Genomic DNA, 21,401 nt, shown 5'->3' on the forward strand with positions numbered 1-21,401 from the left:
GAACTTAACATAATTATGCATCTATCCTAAGGCTTCTACCATTGGAATACTGATATGAAGTTTTTTAAGAACTTCTTTAACTGCACTTCCTACTCATGTTCCCTCAGCCTTTGCGGATATGGAGGTGGTAGAACCTTGGCTTTGATTGGAAGAATCTTCTGAGGTTTTCTTTTTGCATCTGACACAGGTGTTAGATTATCAGAATTGACTAAGTTAGGATTTACCTTGTTAGAATTTTTGAAATTCAACTTCTGGAGAGAAAAAATTTCAACTTCCGGTTGAACTCTCTTCTCTTCTATAGGCTCATTCTCAACCTCAACTACTTTAAGCTTCAAAGTCTTCTCACTTCGTAAAGTGACCGCTTTGCAGTGCTCTTTACCAGGATTTCTTAGAATCTTCATATTACTAAAAAAAGCTCATTATGGTCTAACCTAAAGTTCAGTAGCTAGTCGGCCCATTTGATCCCCTAAATTTCTCAAGTTGACATCATTCTTTGCCCTATATTCCTTCAACAAGCTTTCTAAATTATTAGAAGATTTAGCTTGTGGTGGATTTTGAACTTGCTACGAAAATTCGAGTGGTTGATTTAATCTAGCTGCATATAGGTGTTACTAGGTCTAGTTTCTTGGTTATTCCAAGAAAACGTTGGATGGTTTCGCCATGAAGGGTTATAGAAATTGGACTATGGTCCTTGCCTATTTTTGTTCTGGTTCTGATTACCAATGTAATAAATGAGCCTAGGGTTTGATGAGCAATTTTCAAACTGATGTTCATCCCCACAATACACAAAAAAAATGGGTTCAAATTGACTTGGTGGTTGTACTATAACACTATTAAAACCATTAGTAGTAAAGCTTTTAAGCATTGAAGAGATAGACAATACTTGAGCTTCCAGTGAAGTGAATGCATCAACTTTATGAACTCCTACTACTCGTCTTCCTGAAGTTGCTCGATTGGTTGACTATTGGTAATTGTTGCTGGCAACTCTCTCAGTGATTTCATAAGCCTCATTATACGACTTAGAAATGAGAGCACCATTTGCAGAAGCATTTACTACCGTTCTTGTATATGCTTTAAGACCATTATAGAACGTCTCCAACTGAATGCAGTGTGGAATCGCATGATGAGGGTATTTTCGTAATAATTTTTTAAATCTTTCCCATACCTCATATAAAGATTCATCATCCAATTGCTGAAAAGTTGTGATATCATTCTTCAATTTTACACTTTTGCTTGGTAGAAAATACTTACTCAGGAAACATTCTGTCAATTCTTTCCATGTAGAAATTGAACCAAGTGGTAATGAATTGATCCAGGCTCGGGCTCTGTCTCTTAAGGAGTATAAGAAAAATTTTAACCTTAGGGGATCTTCTGTCACCCCAGTCAATTTAAAATAATCACTCACCTCCAAGAACATAACAAACTTCAACTCAAATTACGGTGCCTTAATTTCGGGTCTAACAATACCTCGTTTGAGCTCATTGAAAAGGCACGAAATTACCTGATGGCTCTGTCCCTGTCATTAGCAATAAGGACTGGATTACGAGTATAAGCAACTCTATTTCCTTGATTTTGATCAGGATTCATCTATTCAGCTTGTCTTTGTAACACCCCTAACCCGTATCTGTTGCCGAATAAAGGTTAAAAGCATTACCAGACAAAATCGAAACATTTAACTTTCATTTCATAAACATCAAAGCATTAGAGATCAACATCAATATAGAGTCCTTTATATAGGTCTTCAAGACCTAAAACATGCATCAGAAAAGAGTTAGGACTAAACCGAAGACATACAAAATTTCTCCAAAATTTAAACATTTTTCAAACAAGTACAGGTCACATGCCTGTGTGAACAGGCCGTGTGCCTCACACAGCTTTAGACACGCCCGTGTGTCTAGACCGTGTCAAAATAGGGCATACATATTGACTTGTTCACAAGGCCACAAGACACGTCTGTGTGCTTTGGTCGTGGTCAAATCTGACTTGGGCTACACGGCTAGCCACACGCTCGTGTGCCTTGGCCGTGCTCAAGCCTGACTTACAATTGTAGGGTACCCTAGGGGACACATGACCGTGCCACATAGCCGTGTGTCGCACACAACTGAGACACACGCCCTTGTCTCTACTCGTGTGGACATTAATAAGGCATTTGAATAGCTAATTTGCCACCCTAAATAGGTCAAACCTATAAGTACCAAACCAAGCATATTTACAAAACAATTTCAGCCAATTTCTATACCAAGCCTTATAAAATTCATGACATAACATTATCGACCATTTACATGCTTATAAACTCAACTCAATTGTGCCAAAACATAAGACCAAATCATATCAAAACATATGGTCTTATAATCTCTAAACTCATGACCAAATCTCATACCAAAACTTACCAAACTTACCATTTCTCTTAGCCATTCATGAACACATCAAATAGATCATTTTGCATCACATTTCATATACCAAAATCAAAACATAAACACAACCATATCAAACCATATCACATGGCTAAATATAAACATTACAAAACCTATCTAAAGTACTTCTAGCCTATACTTTACTAGATACATTTTCAAAAGGTACCAAAATGAGATTCGATAGTGTAGTGACGATCCTCGACGATCCCCGAGCTCACAGTAGCTTCGATATCTATAAGAACAATGCAAACATACACAGAGTAAGCTTTCAAAAGCTTAGAAAGCTCGTACCAAAAATCATCAACAGTTTATAAAATGTAAATCATCAACACCGGGGTACTTATTAATTCTAAATTCATCTATCAATTCTATACCAACACCATTCATATATTTATACCAATTCAGTGAACTTTATATGCATAACATCATCTATCACATAGGTATCATACATACCTGAACCTTTCTGTATTTATTCATTTTTATTCTCATCTCTCAATCAGATATTTTAAGACTTTTCAGAGATTATTCATGCTTTAACATCCGCACACTTAGTGCTTTAAGGGTTAGCCAAAGCTAGAACGATTCCGCATACTTAGTTCCATTTCAATTAACTGAAGCTATCTTGGTATCACACACTTAGTGCCTTAGATAGCCGAAGCTATTTTGAATCGTACACTTAGTTCTAAATATCATTCATTTATCATTATATTCAACCATAATCTATGTATAATCCAAGCATCAAAAAGATATTTGTAACATCATGTTTTACGTTCCCTCAGTCTAAGTCCGAATTCCTCTTTTCTTGATCTATATGTATTCAAAATTAATCCTCTTATTCACTAAATCATTCAAACCAATCCATATACACACAATTAGGGCATTTTGCAAACTAACCATCACATTTTTACATTTTAACACTTTAGTCCCTAAATCACAAAATCACAAAATCACAAAATAGACATAATTTGCTTGTACACAAGCTTAGCCAAATTCTCCTAGTACTCATACTAGTCCACACATTTCATTTATTTCACATTTTAGTCCTTCAATTTCTCATTTTCACAATTTAGTCCATTTTACTCAAAATCATCAAAAATCCAAAGACAAAACATGTAAACTCAACATCAAACTTTCATTTATCAACAAAAAACTTTACAAAGCTCATAATTTCATCAATGGCACATTTCAAAATCATCATAAAAATTAGGAATTGAGGCATAGATTTGATAGTATACGAAGCAACGATTACAAAAACGTAGAAATTATCAAAAACCGATCAAAACACATACCTTAATCAATAAAAATCAAGGCCGAACCCTAGATTGTATTTCTTTTCTTTTTCTTTTGATGATTTCAGCAACATAAGCATGAAATGAGCTTATTTTAAGCTTTTTTTTAAAATTTTAATTAACATATAATCTAAATGACAATTCTGCCCTTTTATTAAACTATTATAAATCCACATATATTAAGGCTATAAATGTCCATTATACATGTAAATGGCATAATAACCACATAAGGACCTCTCAATTATAAAGCCAAGTCAAATAGGCACTTTTAACATCTAGCACACAGCTTTTACATTTTATGCGATTAGACCTTTTTTATTAAATTAAGCACACAAACATTCAAACTTTCATACAAGACTTTCACACATGCTAATTCACACATCATAAACACAGGAAATAATATTTAAACATTTCTCTAACGCGAATTTGTGGTCCTGAAGCCACTATTCTTACTAGGGTCTAAACCGAATTGTTACAGTCTTCTTTTTTTGAAGGTTCGTTCAATTTCAAGGTCTACCAGGAGTAAGTCAGTTATTTAATCAATGTTCATAAACACCTGGAAAGAAAAATAAAAGAAAATAAAAGTAAATTGTAAAATTAAAATAATTTTCACAAATAATAACATAAATAATAGTCATCGACAACAACGTCAAAAACTTGTTGCGATGTGTAAAAATAATTGAAAATTATATACAAGTGTACACAATCGTAACAAGTAATAAAGTGGTATGTATACGAGTATCGTCTCCTCAGGGACTGAACATGTAGCCAAGACTTGTGAAAATAATTTAAAAAGAATTTAGAAAGAAAACAATTATAAAGAGGGGTTTTGCAATTAATTAAACTAAATGATTCTATCTTATATGTATGCAAATTTCAATAGACTAACGAGTACTTCAACAAATGGGTTATTAATATCAAATAATGCTAGAATATAATCTACTTCTGCCTCTGTTCAATTTAGTCCAGATGAAATTATTACAAAAATCTTGGCATAATTGGTGACCCACTAACCTTTATTCTAACTACCCTCTCGGGCATTATTACTACAAAATTGAATGAGGTAACAATATATGTCTAACTTGGAACAATTTAATCACTAGTATGCTCCTTCCGAAGTCACTACATTTAGTCCTATAGGTTCTTTGCATATCCCTATTTGAAATGCAACTCTAAATAATATGTGAAGTAACAATAATTAAGTCTATATTGAAACAAGTTTAATCAAACATTCCTGAGGTTTTGTAAGGTTAGTAACTCTCGACATAATTACTTAATTTAACTAATTAATCTTTTAATCAATCAAACTTATACAAGTCAAGTATTACGTCAATTAGCAATCATCCTCCCAGATTAAATTAACTAACTCAATTATTTATCAACATCACGTAGCGTTAATAAATAAACAAGATTTTACTCAACTAAGTGAACACCAACAAATGCACAAAATAATTCCATCAAGATTTTATTGAATCATAAACATAAAGCTTCATTCCAACATAATAAGATTAGAGCATAGTGATTGGCAAGAAAACATAAGAACACTAAATAAACATGATTTTAGTAGCTAGAACACAACAAGAAAAAAAAGGGAAAGAAGAACACTAAGTGGTTCATGATGGTTTTCGTGGTGGTGCACATGGTTCTTCCTCTTCATTCTCCTTGGAATGATTCAAATAAGCTTGAATAAGCTTATAACTGAATTAATCACAGTTGAAGAAGCTTTTCTTCTTTTGAATAGAAAGAGAGAAAATTCTTAAAAAAAAAGGGAGAGTGAATTAGAGAATGAGTGAGGGATGCCTTGAATGGGAGAAAGAGAGTTGATTGAATTTGTAAAGCCTCTAACCCGTACTCGTCGCTGAAATAGGGTTTCAAAGCATTACCAGAACATTCAGAACATTTTTTTCCATTTAACTTCGTAAATTTCTATTTATTTACCGAGACCATCCATAACATCCCTTGATCAGGCCGTCGGGGCCTAATATAAGCATTCGAATAGAATCGGGACTTAATCAGGACCTCTAAGAAATTTTCTCAAAATTACAAAATATTTTCCAAGGTGCAGGGCTCACATGCCTTTGTGGTCTAAGGGACACGCCCGTGCTAGAGGCCGTGTTCGACCCAGTGTAACTCTCTGACTTGCACACATGGTCATGCCACACGCCTATGTGCTAGGCCGTGTGGTTAATTACTTCAATTAGAATTAGGTGCAGGTTTCACACAGCCAAGATACACGCCCATCTTCAAGGCCTTACGGTACACACGACTGAGACACAAGTCAGTGTCTCTGCTTGTGTGCCAAATTTTTTGCATTCTGTTTGTCAAAATTTAGGTTCAGGGGACACATGGCCTAACCACATGCCCGTGTGACCAGACCATGTGTCACACACGCGTGTGTCTGCCCATGTGGACAAAATGAAGTCATTATTAGCTCCATTTTTCACCCAAGGTTTCACCAAGAACTGCACTTTAGATACACAATCAATACCAACCAATTTAAGTATTTAAAGTAGGCAAATTCATCATTTAACAAGGTATACCACTACATGCAAAAATGATTATAAATTTACCTTGGATTAACTTAGGCAATAGTAACCTTTGATAATATATTCATAACATATCACATATAAATACAGCATCATAATCTACTTAATCATACCAAAATAAGCCATTACTAGCCATCCCAATGGCTAGGTTATAAAATAACATCTTCAAGCCACTATTGGCCAAGTTTCCCTATACATGCCATTATACCAAAATGATTTCACTAAATATACCTAAAATTCTAGACGATAGTGTGACAATGCTCCGACGATCTTCCAACCTTCACGAGCTTCTGAGCACTATAAAACAAGGGAAAAATAAAAGGAGTAAGCATTATATGCTTAGTAAGTTCATATAACAGAAACTAAACTTACCAATCTTGTTTATTAAAATCTAGGCATACAAGGTTATGTTTCCATCCATTTCGCTAAATGGCCTAATTATATACATTCCATCAAACATGTTAGTCACCAAACTATTCGTATAAATCAAGTAACATAGATGAGCTCATCAAGCAATATTCTTTCAAGTCATTATCAATTCATCTCAAAGTTCTTGTGCCATGTCAAGAATTATATGTTCGTTGAATCATTGAAATTTCGATAAAGGCTCAAATAGTACACTCGAGGTGTACGATTCATTAATTCACCAATTCTTATCATAGTTACCCCTTAGAGTACTTAACCAAGGAACACACTCACGAGCCACATGTCGTATAATAGGATTACCAGTCCAGGCTAAATCCTATATATAGCGTAGGCTCACAAGAGCTCAATTAGGGTTACCACTTTAAGCTAAACCTTAATCATAACGTATGCTCAAGAGGTATTATATCGGGATTACCTGTTTGGGCTAAATCTTTTTTATAACAAGGTCATTGGGATTACTTGTCCGAGCTAAATCCCGTCCGCAATAAATACAGGACCCTACTTGTTTTGGGAAAGCCAACACAATCATCAAAATTCAACATCCAATCAGGACTAACCCTTTATCACCATTTCAAGCTTATTTTCATTTTTCATCATAGCATACAAGTGAAGCACATCAGCATAAATCATATTTCATTCAACACAACAATTAATTAACATAATTACATGTCCGATTAAGTTACACGAACTTACCTCGACACTTGTTTGCGTAAAAATCTACTAATCCGAAATCTTTTCTTTTCCTCAATCTAACCTCAAATTAGTGTTGTCCGGATCTATATAAATGAATTTAATCATTAATTTCATACATTTCATACTTATACGGACTCAATTTACGTCTTAGGTAAAACCATTTTGCCCCTAACTTTTCCAAAAATTTTGATTTTGTCCCTAGGCCCGGAAAATGAAACTTGTACAAATTACTCCCTATTCCAAGCCTAACCAAAACCCCATTACAAATTTTACAGCACATGTATTCATAAAATTTCATAATTTTTCATCAAATTTTACAAAATTTCATTTTAGTCCCTAAATCATGTTTCCATCAAAAATTACTTTGTAAAAGTTATTTATCTATCAATAATCTTTCATTTTCTACCATAAATTTATAATTTCCAGCATAGTACATCGATGAATCATTTTCATACCTTGATAAATTTTCAAATTAATCCCTCAAATAGAGAGATTAAGTTATCCCGATTTTAAAAAATACCAAAATTACTAAAAAATGGACAAGGAAACTTACCCAATTAGGCATTGAAATCTTCTTTTCTCTCTCCTAGGGTTTCCATGTATTTTTAAGGTTGAAGATGACAAAATAAGATGATATAATTCTTTTCATCTTTTAATTAATTAATATTTTACTATTTCCAATTTAGTCCTTGCCCTTTTTCTATAATTCCATGGATGAGTCATCATAAAAATCTACATAATTTTATTAATGGTCTAATTACCATATAAGGACCTTGAGTTTTGAATTCCATAGCTATTTGATCCCTATAGCTACTAGAATTAAACTTTCACATTTTATGCGATTTAGTCCTTCTCGTAATTAAACACTTAATCGATAAAATTTTCATATCAAAATTTTCACGCGTCATTGCTAACATATTATGGGCCATATGATAAAATAAAAATAAAATATATTTTGGGTTGGATTTGTGGTCCCGGAACCACTGTTACGATTTCACTGAAAAATGGGTTGTTACAACTCTCCCCCTTTTAGGTATTTTCGTCCTTGAAAATCTTACCAGTAAAAAAGATTTGGGTATTGCTTCCTTATAGCATCCTCCGATTCCCAAGTAGCTTCCTGTATACCATGTCGTTGCCAAAGAACTTTTACCAAAGCTATTTTTTTATTTCTTAACTTTTTGTTTCCCGAGCTAAGATTTTGATTGGTTCCTCACCATATGTCATATCAGGTTGGATCTCTACCTTTTTCAGAGAGATAACATGTGAAGGATCAGATTGATACCACCGTAACATAGACACATGAAAAACATTAAGAATTCGATCAATTCTTGTGGTAAAGCTAACCGATATGCAACCGGTCCAATTCTTTCTGTAATCTCATATGGTCCAATAAACCGTGGACTCAATTTTCCTTTTTGGCCAAACTGGAGAACTTTCTTCCAAGGCGACACTTTTAAGAATACCTTATCACCAAACTGAAATCCTATCTCCTTCCTTTTCAAATCAGCATAGGACTTTTGTCGATCCGAGGCTGCTTTTAAGTTATCTCAAATTACCTTCACTTTTTCTTCGGTCTCTCAGACCAAATCAACTCTGTGTAGCTTCCTTTCACTGATTTCTGTCCAATACAATGGGGTCCTACATTTGCGCCCATACAAGGCTCCATACGGTGCCATTTTAATACTAGACTGATAACTGTTATTATAAGTAAATTCAACTAGAGGCAAATACTGTTCCTAGTTACCTTTAAACTCAAGCACACAACACCGAAACATATCTTCCAAGATCTATATTACCCGTTCAGATTGAACATTTTTTTGGGGATGAAAAGCAATACTAAAGTGTAACTGAGTACCCAGAGATCTTGCAATTTGCTCCAGAATCGAGAAGTCAACCGAGGATCTCTATCTGAAATAATAGAGACAGGCACTCCATGCAATCTGACTATCTCAGAAACATATAACTCAACCAATCTATCCAATGAAAAATCCATACGTACTGGGATAAAGTGTGCAGACTTTGTCAACCGATCAACAATTACCCAAATGGCATCTTTCTTCTTTGGAGACAGGGGTAGCGCCGATACAAAGTCCATAGTAATTCTGTCCCATTTCAATTCTGGTATCGTAACTAGTTGTAATAGTCCAGAAGGCAATTGATGTTTAGCTTTTACTTGCTGGCATATTAAGCTTTTAGATACAAACTCAGAAATATCTCGTTTCATTCCCAAACATCAGTACATCTTTTTTTAGATCTTTATATATTTTATTACTGCCAGGATGAATAGACATGTTACCATTATGAGCTTCATTCAAGATCTTCTGCACTAATTTAGAACCTTTTGGTACACATACCTTGCCTCTGAATAACAAACAACTATCAGTCCTGGTCTAAAATTCTAAATCAGGAGTCGATTCACTCTGTACCCGTCTTGCTTGCAACTTGTAATCATTTTTCTGAGCTTCAGAAATTTGCTGTAAAAATGTTGATCTAGCTTTTAACTTAGCTATGATTGAACCATTATCAGACAACGACAATCTTGTGTTCATTGCTCACAAAGCATACATGGATTTTCTGCTCAAAGAATCTGCCAATACATTGGCCTTCACTAGATGGTAGTCAATAACAAGATCGTAATCTTTCAGCAATTTTAGTCATTTGCGCTATCTCAAATTCAAATCTTTCTATGACATCAAGTATTTCAGACTTTTATGATCAGTGAATATGTGACATTTTTCACCAAACAAGTAATGCCGCCAGATTTTCAATGCAAACATTATGGCTGCCAATTTAAGATCATATGTCGGGGTATGGAAAGTGTAGCTATAATAATATAGTGTATAATAACAAATTCTAGTAGCTATAAGGATCAAATAGCTATGGAATTCAAAAACATTACAACCTCTTGCCTTACCACTTGACCACGTCCCATTTAGATTTCTATTTAAAACTACTAAACACTAATATGGGTATTGTTTGTCAATTCCAGTTCCAAATTATAGAATAGATTAGATTGTTGCTACGATTTTTGCACATATGGATAGAGAATTAAATTGAATTTATTGATCATAACATAGAATTCAATTAAGATATTGTATGAAATTATGATTTCTTCTATTCTCTTTTAAGAATTGAAGGCTTTTTGATTGGATGAGTTCAAAGAAGTATTGTTTAGTCTGCCTTATTTTTTTTCTTTATTTTTTTCCTTATATCAAAAAACATATTAATAACTCAATCAAAATCATCTCAAAAAACAAAATTTTGTTATGCTTAATATCTTTAGTTTGATTTGTATCTATTTTAATTCAGCCCTTTTTTCGAGTGGTTTTTTATTCGCCAAATTGCTCGAGGCCTTTGCTTTTTTGAACCCACACATAGATTTTATGCCAGTAATACCTGTTCTCTTTTTTCTCTTAGCCTTTGTTTGGCAAGATGCTGTAAGTTTTTTATGAGATCCTTAATAATGTCCTAGAAAATTGCATGAGTGATTCAAGAAAAAAAATTCTAACAATTGAAAAGATCAGATAAGTCTTACACTATGAATGAACCCTAAATTCAAAGATTGAAATTCTGGGATAGTCCTGATAAATCTGGATCATCCCATTTCCTCATTCTGTCCCTTTTCGTTGAAGAAACTAATTTAGATTAGAGTTCGCCACAATATATAATTGTTGGTATGAAATAATTTTTTTGTAATGAAAAACTATCTAATATCTTCTCCAACTTAATTTAACTTTAATTAAACTACTTAAAATAATTAATTTTTAATTATAAAAACATATTTTCTTCTTTTGCAAATTTTATTCCTTTTTTCATAAGTTGATATTTTTTATTTTTGTACAACCTTTTAAAAAAAATTAGTAATTTTTGTGCAATTTTTTACATGTCATTAACATATAGTTTTGGTAATCATTTTACCTTGAAAATCAAACCCCAAATCCTAAACCTTGAACTTAAACCCTGAACTTAAACCTTGAATCCCAACCTTAAGGTTTAGGGTTTGAGATTTAAGGTTTAAGTTCTGACTTGGGTTTTGAGTTTAGGATTTAATGTTTAGGTTTAGGGTCCAAGGGTTTTTATTTTAGGGTTTTGGTTTTATGATTTAGGGTTATTAGTTATGAGTTATAAATTTAGGGTTTAAGGTTTGTGTTAAGGTTTTAAGGGTTCATTGTTTTGGGCTCGAGTTTAAGGTTGGGATTAGGGTTTATTGTTCATGGTTTTGATATTCTATATTTAGGGTTTTATGGTTTTAAGTTAAGGGTAGTGTTTGAGTTTAAGGTTTAGGCTTTTATGTTTTGGGTTTAGGGTTCTAATTTTCTATTAAGGAGTTAGAGTTTAAAGTAAAAAATTAACAAAGTTATGATAAATAAACATTTACATTTCAACAATTTTTTTCATGTCATTGATTCACCTTTGATTAAAGTTTTACCCTAAGCCTAGAATCTCAAACCCTAAACCAAACACCTAGAGGCCCAAGCCTTAAACTTGAACCCTAAACCATAAATTTAGAACCTCAAACCATTAACCCAGAACCTTAAAGCCCAAACCTTGAACTCAAACCCATACCATGAACTCTAAACTAGGAACCATGAACAATAAATCTAGAAACTTGAACCTTGAACCCAAAACTAAGAAGGCCAAACCCTAAATTCAAACATATAAACATGACCCTTAAACCTTAAACACCATAACCCTAACTCTTAACCATAAACATAAACCCTAAACCTTAAACCTAAAATTAATAGCCATAAACCATAAAACTAATAACCCTAAATCATAACCTTAAATTTAGAATCTTAAACTAATATCTTAATACCTTAAACCCCAAACCTAAACTCAAACCCATAACATTGAATCTTAAACCCTAAACACCAAATCTAAAATCTCAAACCCTAAACAACAAACTTAAAAGCCTAAACCCTAATCTATAACACATAATTCTTAAACCTTAAACCCTAAAACTTAATTTTAGAACCTTAAACTTAAAATCTCAAATCCTAAACTCAAATCATAAACCTTAAACCCTAAGCCAAAACCCTAAACTCAAACTCATAGCCTTAAACCCTTTCAACCATAAACTCAAATCCTAAATCCTAAACTAGTAACTCATTACCCCCAAACATTTGAACCTTAAACCCAAACTTTAAATCTCAAACCCCTAAACCTTAAAGATAAATGAACCTTAAACTCAAACCCCAAAACCTAAACCTTAAGATTTAGGGTTTAGGGTAAAATAATCACTAAAATCATGTGTTAATGATATGGAAAAATTGCACAAAAATTGCTAAATTTAAAAAAATTGGTTGCACAAAAATAAAAAATATTAACTTATGAAAAAATAGAATGATTACAATTTACATAAGAAGAAAAGATGTTTGTTTATAATTTAAAAATTAATTATTTTAATTAATTCAATTAAATTTAAATTAAGTTGGAAAAGATATTAGATATGGATTAGTGTATAATAGTACTTTGTTATCTTTAAAATTTTTGATGTGTCACTATTTTATTAGTACCTAAAACTATATTTTTTAGTATTATTCCTAAAAGAAAAATAATAAGCAACCTAAATACATGAAATTAAATATTAACATTTAATCAAAATAATAAATATCAAATTAAATCTTATTTCTTACTTTTTATCTCATTTACTCCTATTTACTCGAATAAGACGTGCAAATACTATATTTACTTGTTTATGTTGACAAAAAATTAATTGTAATGTTAATTATATACTGTTTCAAAGTGTAAAAAGTTAAACTCAAAAATTAGAAATAATAATTAAAATGTAATAAAATATGATTAATAGGTGTAGGAAGGAGTTTTTTATTGATAAGGTTTTTTTTCAATTGGGTAAAATGATCTTAATTAAAAATTAAGTTAAATGAAATAAAGTGGGTAAAATATACCAGTAGTCACTAAACTTTAATTAAAATAACAAAACAGTCACTAAAATTTGAAAAGTTTCAACTCGGCTACTAAACTTTAGAACAATAACAAATCAGTCACTAACGTTATAAAAAAGGGACAAATTAGTCATCCACTAACATTTTAGGTTACAGGCCAAACGGAACATGACGTGGCCAATTAACTTGCCACGTTAGACATGAGTTGGACATGAGGAGGTGAAGGGTCTTAACTTTGGTGGTTTGGGGACTGGCGTGCAGAAAAAATAAGAAAAGAGACAATTGAAATTAATTGAAATTTTTAGGGAAAAGGGTTGGACGATTGAATGGTTAATATTTTCAGGGTAAGGGAAGGATTGAAGGATTGAAATATTGGAGAAAAGTGACCGGGAGAAAAAAAAAAGATATCAGGATTGAAGAGGAAACTGCTAGAATGGTTAATAGAAGAGAACCAAATGATGGTGTTGCATCCATTGTAACAAGTAAGTTTCTTTGTTGGTTTATGATTTTTTAGATTTAAAGGTATTTGGGTTTATGGGTTTTTGGATTTATTTGTTGAAATATGTTGCATTCACATGGGTTTATGCACTGTGTATGTTTCTATTCAATGGATTTATGATTTTTTATTGGATTTTGTTTAAAAAATTGTTTAGGATTTATGACAGAAATGGATTTGTTTGTATTAAAGTCAATGAAATGTGGACCTAGGTTGTGAATGCCAAAGACCCTTTGTCTTTATTGTGACTGATTATTGTGGAATGGGTTTATGATTATTGTTTGTATTAAAATGTATAATAGGTTAGGATTTATTTATTGAAATATGATTATTGTTTGTATTAAAGTGTATGAAAAATTTGTATTTCTTTGGTTATTAATGTGTATGGCAGGTTTGGATTTATTTGGTTATTGTCTGCCATGTGCATGATAGAAATGGATTTGTTTGTATTAAAGTGTATAGCATGTGCATTGTAATAGCCCAAATTCACCCGGGCCCGTAAAATAAATAAACAAAAAAAAAAATAAAGTTTTATAGTCTTTTTACAAAACCCAAAACTGCTAGCCCGTTTACCTAGCCCAAATACCTAAATTACCCAATGCCCAATTACACCCAAGCTTGTACTAGAGACCAAATGCTGCCTAAAATACATAGGGCCCAAGTGGCCCAATTTGTTAACGGAAGACAAAAGACCTAGGGTTTTAGAAACCCTAGGCTCCGCAAGTACTCCAACCGACACGCCTTTCGTTTCGCGTCGTTCCAGTGACTTTCCATCAACGTCTCCACTTGCGACGTGACTCCGGCCTTGTATCACGCTGCAATCAGTGCACAAATCAACGCCAACACTCATTGTCGTGAGATCCTCGCTGATATCTGCAAAAGAAGGAAAGAACCACAGCAACAAAAGAAGCAAACTTGGAAAGAAATCAAAGGATTCTTTCCCCAAAATGTAACAGAGGGTTATAAAAACCCCTTTTTTCTAATTTGTAAAGACGGATTTTCATATACACAATAAAATACAGCAGTTTGTCAAGGATACGAGGTTTTTTAACAGGCATATAAACAATAAAAATCAAGAAACAGGGGTGATTTACTTTTACTTTGGTTTTTTGTTTTCGTTGCGAATACATATAAATATTGCTAAGAATATAAAGAAGGGGAACTTACCGATGGATTTGCGCTAAGAAACGAAGCTTTCTAGCTTCCGACTGCCGTAAGAGGCGGTGTTGACGGTGGTGCGTAGGCACGTGTAAGCCCCAGGACAGAGGCTCGACAGAGCTCCGAGGGCCGCACCCCAACCCTCTGTCAGAGATTTTTTTTTTCTATTTTTTTTAGAATCAGTTTTAAAATGAAATTTTAGGTTAAAATTTGGCTTATATAGCCTTATAAAAACGGTGTCGTTTTTGCTTAAAACAATAAGCTTTAAAACGGCGTCGTTTCAAAGCTAGGATCCGCGCGTTTTTGTTTAAAGGGCTAATTGCCTAATTGATCCTCCTGCATTTTTATGTTTTAAAATTCATTTTATTTTTATTTTGATTTGGCCCTAATCTTTTGCATTTATTGCAATTTGGTCCCAATAGCCATTATAAGACCTGTTCTAAGTACGACGTCGTTTTTGGGGTTAGGGCTAATTGCCCAGTGAGTCCCTCAAATTTTGGTGCGCATTTCAATTAGGCCCTATTTTTTTATTTATTTGTAAATTAACCCTAGATTTTTAATTAAATTCAACTTTAATCCCTTTTATATATTTAATTTATTATTTATTTTTTAATTATATATAAAGATAGTATATATTATTTTTATTTATATGATATTTTATCATATTATTTATATTTCATTATATTTTATTTATATATTTTATTATATATCATATTTTATTATATATTATTCCTATATTATCTTCCTTTTATTATATATTATTTCATTATTTATTATTTATTAGTATATAAAATTAAAATTTGTAAATTATTATAAACTAACACATATATTGTTATTATATATTTAATGTCTAATGTTTTAAAATTTACTACAAAATTTTGTTCCAATTTAACATATTATTATTTTTATAAGTATATTAAGCTCTTATATCATATAAGATTTTTTATTATTTTTAAAATTTTTCTCTTTTATTACTTATATATTGCTTAAAATATCTTTTTTAAATTTTTTTATATATTTTGTTTTTATCCTTTTGTATTTATTAGGTATTGTTTTAACATGTTAATTTTATCTCATAGATTATTTGTTATCTTTATGTTATTTTATTATTATTATTATATATTCGTATAAGAATTGATTATTTATGTTGTTATTTAAAATTATATTCACATGAAATACTATTATATATGTGTAATTTATATTGTTATATTCATTATTTTGCTATTTTGTATTTTTTGCATGAAATAATAATGTGTTTATATTTATGTTATTTATAATTATATATGCATAAAGTGATAATGTATATTGTGTAATTTATGTCATTATTTATTATTTTATATTATATTTGCATGGAATGATAAAGTAGGTATCATGTAGGTTAATTTGTTTAATATTGATCCTTTGTAATAAGTTGAATGCATCATCACTTTAAAGAACTTTTATATCTTATTCAATCCAAAATACTTTTAAAAAGAGAGGCAATGTTTTTGGTATTTAGGAATTAGAAGTAGTACCCTAACATTTGGGTTGTGATTTCTAAATGCATCTAAATATCTAAAGTATCCTCCTAAATAGATTTTGTAAATCACGAGATAATTTCAATTCCGAAAGACTAAGAATATCGTGTCCAATCATGCTGGATGTGATGTTTGTACTCTTTTGGAGCGAAAGAACCTCAATTTTTAGCAAATTATTATAGCTTAAAAAAGGATCTTATTTCTAAATTCCTTCAAACTTTTGACATCAAGACAGAAAAATAATTTGGTACTAATTTTGGGCGTTGTAAGGGTGTTAATCCTTCCTTGCACGTAATCGACTCCCAAACCCATCTTCTCATATTTCCGTAGACCAAAATGTTTTATAAGGTGATCCAATCACACCTAAAAAGGTTGGTGGCGACTCCCGTTTTCAAAATACCCTCTTTTAGAAAAAGAGGTTTCGACATGCATGACAGAAATATGTATTGTATTATGTGATGTCCTTTACTTGGTTATTGTCTGCCACTGCCTAGGTTGTGTATGCCAAAGACCCCACTGCCTTTATTAATGTAAAATTTGTTTGGCAAGTTTACTTGATGATGAATTTAATGAGTGAAGAAGAATTGTCTGATTTTGATATATCTGATAGTGATGATTATGAAAAATTAATTAATGCTAGAATTTAATATAAGTGATAGCATTAGAGTTACTCTAGATGGCTTAAACATGAACGATTTAGAAGTAAGGAAACTATTTGATTGTGATGATTCTGAAACCCTAAATATTGCACATGAATTTAACTAATATAGCAAAAATTGGCCCAAGTTCTATTTAGAAAGTGACATGAATAATCCAAATCTTGATGTTGGATTATTATTTCTGAACAAAGACAGCCTAAAAGAAGTCGCCAAGCAGTATGGTAGGTTGAATAGTTATTTTATTAAGTTTCCAAAAAATGATCAAAAGAGATTAAAGGCGGTTTGGAAGTCAAACTGTTCTTGGTACATATGGGACTCTAAACTAAACCCACTTGACCCTACTGACTAGACTTGGCAAATTAATAGTTTAAACCTTAACCTTACTTGCTCTAAAATATTAAAAAATAGGAATATAACATCAAATTGGCTAGCTCAACATTATAAATAGAATTTCATTGCTAATCCTAATTACTCTTTGACATCATTGCAACAATATGTCAAAAGAGATTTGTTTTGCCTTGTCGCACTAGCCAAATTTAGGGGGGCTAAACTTAGGGTAGTGGAATTATTTGAAGGTTATAAGGCACAATATGAGAAGAATATGAGTATATGTTGGAGGTTAGGACCTAAAGTGTTGGAACAACAACATACTATTATCTGGATAACAAGATGTTTTAAAGGATGTATGTTTTTCTTTAGGCATGCAAAGATGGGTATAAGGATGGTTGTAGAAGGATAATAGTTTTAGATGGATGTTTCTTGAAGGGCTACTTTGGAGGTTACCTACTGGCACCTGTTGGGACAGATGTAAATAATGGCTTTTATTTTATTTCATATGTTGCCATTGAAATTGAAAACCAAATATCATGGTGCTGGTTCTTGGAGTTGCTCTCATTAGACCTGGAAATTGTGAGCTCATATCAGATATCTTTTAGGTCTAACAAACAAAAGGTAAAACTCCATTTGTTTACTTTGTTTGGTTTTTCTGTTTAGGATGTATGCCAAAAAATTAAATTGTTTCTATTCTATTTTCAGGGACTTGTAAAAGCAATATTCATGTTGTTTCCTAATGTAGAAACAAGACACTGTATTAGACACCTACATGCCAATTTCAAGCAACCTTTTTTTAAAACAAAAGCATTGAAATATTTTCTTTGGAAAGCTGCCAAAGCAAGCACTGCAAGGGATTTTGAAAATGCCATGGTTGAACTGAAGAATACCAATCAAGATTCTTATTGTAGCACCCCAAACCCGGCCCAGAAGTTATGGCCGGATCCGGCATGCCACATCAAAAACGTAAAAAAAAAAATTTCCATTCTAAGTCTAGAAAATCGTACTTGATGTTCAAAATATTAATTCATTAAGGGTTAAAGTGAATGGAAGCTGTGCACCAGGTAGGAAACCGGAAAAGAGGTGGTGAGTCCATCGGATCGCTAATACCAACCTCCTTCGGATCCAATCCTAGACATGCATACCGCCATTGCCACACCTTAACGTCATGGATATTTCTAGGAAACCGATTCGATTAAGTCATTTTTAGGAAAAGTGATTAATTTTGGAAAATACTTTCATTGCGGAAGCTTTGCTTGTTGTCGTGTTATTTTGAAATCAACTGTTGTTTTTGAAAACGCGCCCTAAAGCTATCTAATTTCAACAGTTAAAATAAGTATTACCTATCTTAGTAATACATATTAAAAACCATCAAAAAAAATAAGCGGCCTTATTACATTTAAAAGCCCAAAACCTCAAACGTAATTAAAAGGATGTCCAGTTCACCAGAAGAAAATCAAACTTTCAGAACGGGTGGCCACTCCGAATTCCCTCACAGCTCCAAGCCCACTATGGTTGGGGATTTCCTGCGTGGATGAAAATAAAAGGGGTGAGTTTGGGGAAACTCAGTGTGTAAGGAAAACCCATTCAAAGTCCAAGTCAGCTCAAGCCCATTGGGCCTAAGCCCATTCAGTAATCATGGTCTTGGGCGAGCCCTTTTCAGATTATAATAAACCGGGCCTTAGCCCTTATTCAGATAACAAGATGGCCCATAGGCCCATTTCAAAATACATGCAACATCAATAACATATGCAAGCCCATTTGGGTATGAGTGGTCTTGGGCGAGCCCTTTTCAGATTACAATAAAGCGGGCCTTAGCCCTTATTCAGATAACAAGATGGCCCATAGGCCCATTTCAAAATACATGCAACATCAATAACATATGCAAGCCCATTTGGGGAGACTACTCAACCCACCAACCACTACACTCCACCCTACCACCATACACTCCATGTGGGGAATAGCTCAACCCACCCATTAACACTCCACGAGCTTGACCTTCTTTGCTCGATTATCGAAGAATTGAGGCAAAGCCTCCAAAGACGTGGACAAGCCACTTTCAGATACTTCCTCCGTCAATATCCCAGTCCATGCATCGATAATAACAACATGGCATGCAGCAAATAACAACAATCAAACATGCATTTAGGTCAATTTAACCCTAGGGGTATTTGGTAATTTATCTACTAGGGGTAAAAGCGTAAATTTTCCACTTTTAAAGGTATTTCAGTAATTTATCTATTTTAGGGTTTTCATGCATATTCCTACTTTTCACGTACTAACGAGAATCACGCATCGAGGGTTCTTACCGAATTGGGCCGTTGACCCATCATTTCAATTTTGGCCCATTAAGCCCAAAAATATCGAGGCATAGAAATCATGCACTTTGCGGTCCAAACATTGCAACTTACCAAAAACATTAATCGATTTACCTCACGAGCATTCGCACACTCGCAAATCTACAAAATACCGTTTTCGGCATTTCGGCATTTCGCTTTTGCCGATCTAGACTAAGAAAGAGGGTGTTAGTTACACACCTGTTTGCGACGATATGCTGACGAGATCCACACACGAACCGCCTACAATTGGATTACTAACACGTTAATCTAACTATTCAAATACAAACTACGTATTAACCCCTTACAATATTCGGCCAACCACACCTACAGATCATAGTAAGCTTATAAGAAATCAATAAGCAACTCATTAACAAATTTTTTGTCAATGTTTACCACATAATCATAATTTCACTGCAAGCTGTCTTCCTGAGCAACAGTCACTAAATTATTTATAACTTGAGCTACGAAACTCCAAATCAAGTGGCGTTAATTTTCTCTGAAAATAGACTCATATATCTTCTATCCATAAAATTTTCAGAATTTTTGGTATGGCCAATCAATACCAGATTTTTCTTAAAGTTTCCCATGTTTCCCTGTTTGACTAATCTGACCACTCTTCATTACGAATTAAATTTCTCATTGTACAGAAATCAAAATATGTTCTTGTTTATTTCATTTGAAACTAGACTCAACAAGCTTTAATTACATAATTTATTCAGCTTCTAATTCATCTCCCACAATTTATGGCGATTTTCCAAAGTCACGTTATTGCTGCTGTCCCAAGCAGATTTATTACCAAATCACTCTTTCACACATACCTTGCATGCATGTTATTTAAACATGTATATCACCAATCAATCATCACATATCTATGATTTTACTTAAGTATAATCTCCATTTCATCATTTTAAAGCACAACGTGTTAGCTGATTTTTCCCTTTAACATCTAAGGCACATGCATGCTCATTTGTTTGGCTCAACTTTACCTATCTTCCATTTTTCATCAAAAGAACATGAAACAACAACTATTTCCTTCATTTTAACACAACTGAAAATCAAAATATACTTCAAGAGTTAAGGTAGAATCAAGAAGAACTCATGAGCCTCAAAATAGAAACAAGGTACCAAGAACTTACCTTCAATTTTCCTCCTCCTAATGACCGAATACTCAAGAGCTTTCTCCTCTCCTTTCTCTTCTCTAACTTTAGGCTATGATGAACAAAGATGGACAAAACTTTGTTCTTTTCACCCCTTTTTCTTTTAATAAAACTTCATATTTCATCCATTTAATTCTTTAATACAAAAGACATGAATTTCTTATCATGAAACATTTACCTAAACCATTATCATGAAACATTTACCTAACCCATTATCATGGAATATTTACCTAATCCATTATCATGGAACATTTACCTAACCCATTATCAATTTGTATCAATTTGTACCATAAATTATGGATATCAAGTACTCATATTGTCTACAACAACATGATGGCTAGCCACTTCATGTAAAATGGGAGGTTTGTCATGCAAATCCTCCTATTTTGCACTCCTATTTATTTGGCCACCTCAATTTAGCCTATAGCATTTTCAAACATTTTCACATAAGTCCTATTTCATAATTTCACT

General features: G+C 32.7%; 2 long non-coding RNA genes and 1 other non-coding gene across 4 annotated transcripts; 1 reads left to right on the forward strand and 2 right to left on the reverse strand.

The window, feature by feature from the left end:
* The first annotated feature begins 1,115 nt into the window (after nt 1–1,115).
* Nucleotides 1,116–1,222, forward strand: LOC128287414 (small nucleolar RNA R71). The gene has a single exon (XR_008278113.1). It is a non-coding gene; the product is annotated as a small nucleolar RNA R71 (small nucleolar RNA).
* Nucleotides 1,223–14,209: 12,987 nt separating this feature from the next.
* Nucleotides 14,210–15,003, reverse strand: LOC128286606 (uncharacterized). The gene is made up of 2 exons (XR_008277220.1): nt 14,938–15,003; nt 14,210–14,643 (listed from the first exon to the last, which is right to left on the reverse strand). It is a non-coding gene; the product is annotated as an uncharacterized LOC128286606 (long non-coding RNA).
* A 3,716-nt stretch (nt 15,004–18,719) lies between these two features.
* LOC128286715 (uncharacterized) lies at nt 18,720–21,072 on the reverse strand. 2 transcript variants are annotated; one of them, XR_008277352.1, is made up of 3 exons: nt 20,910–21,072; nt 19,972–20,013; nt 18,720–18,960 (listed from the first exon to the last, which is right to left on the reverse strand). It is a non-coding gene; the product is annotated as an uncharacterized LOC128286715 (long non-coding RNA). The 2 variants fall into 2 exon arrangements; XR_008277351.1 differs by lacking the exon at nt 20,910–21,072 and having other exon boundaries at nt 19,972–20,139.
* Between the last annotated feature and the right edge of the window lie 329 nt (nt 21,073–21,401).

This window comes from Gossypium arboreum, chromosome 13 (assembly GCF_025698485.1).
Source record: "Gossypium arboreum isolate Shixiya-1 chromosome 13, ASM2569848v2, whole genome shotgun sequence".
NCBI classification, from domain to species: domain Eukaryota; kingdom Viridiplantae; phylum Streptophyta; class Magnoliopsida; order Malvales; family Malvaceae; genus Gossypium; species Gossypium arboreum.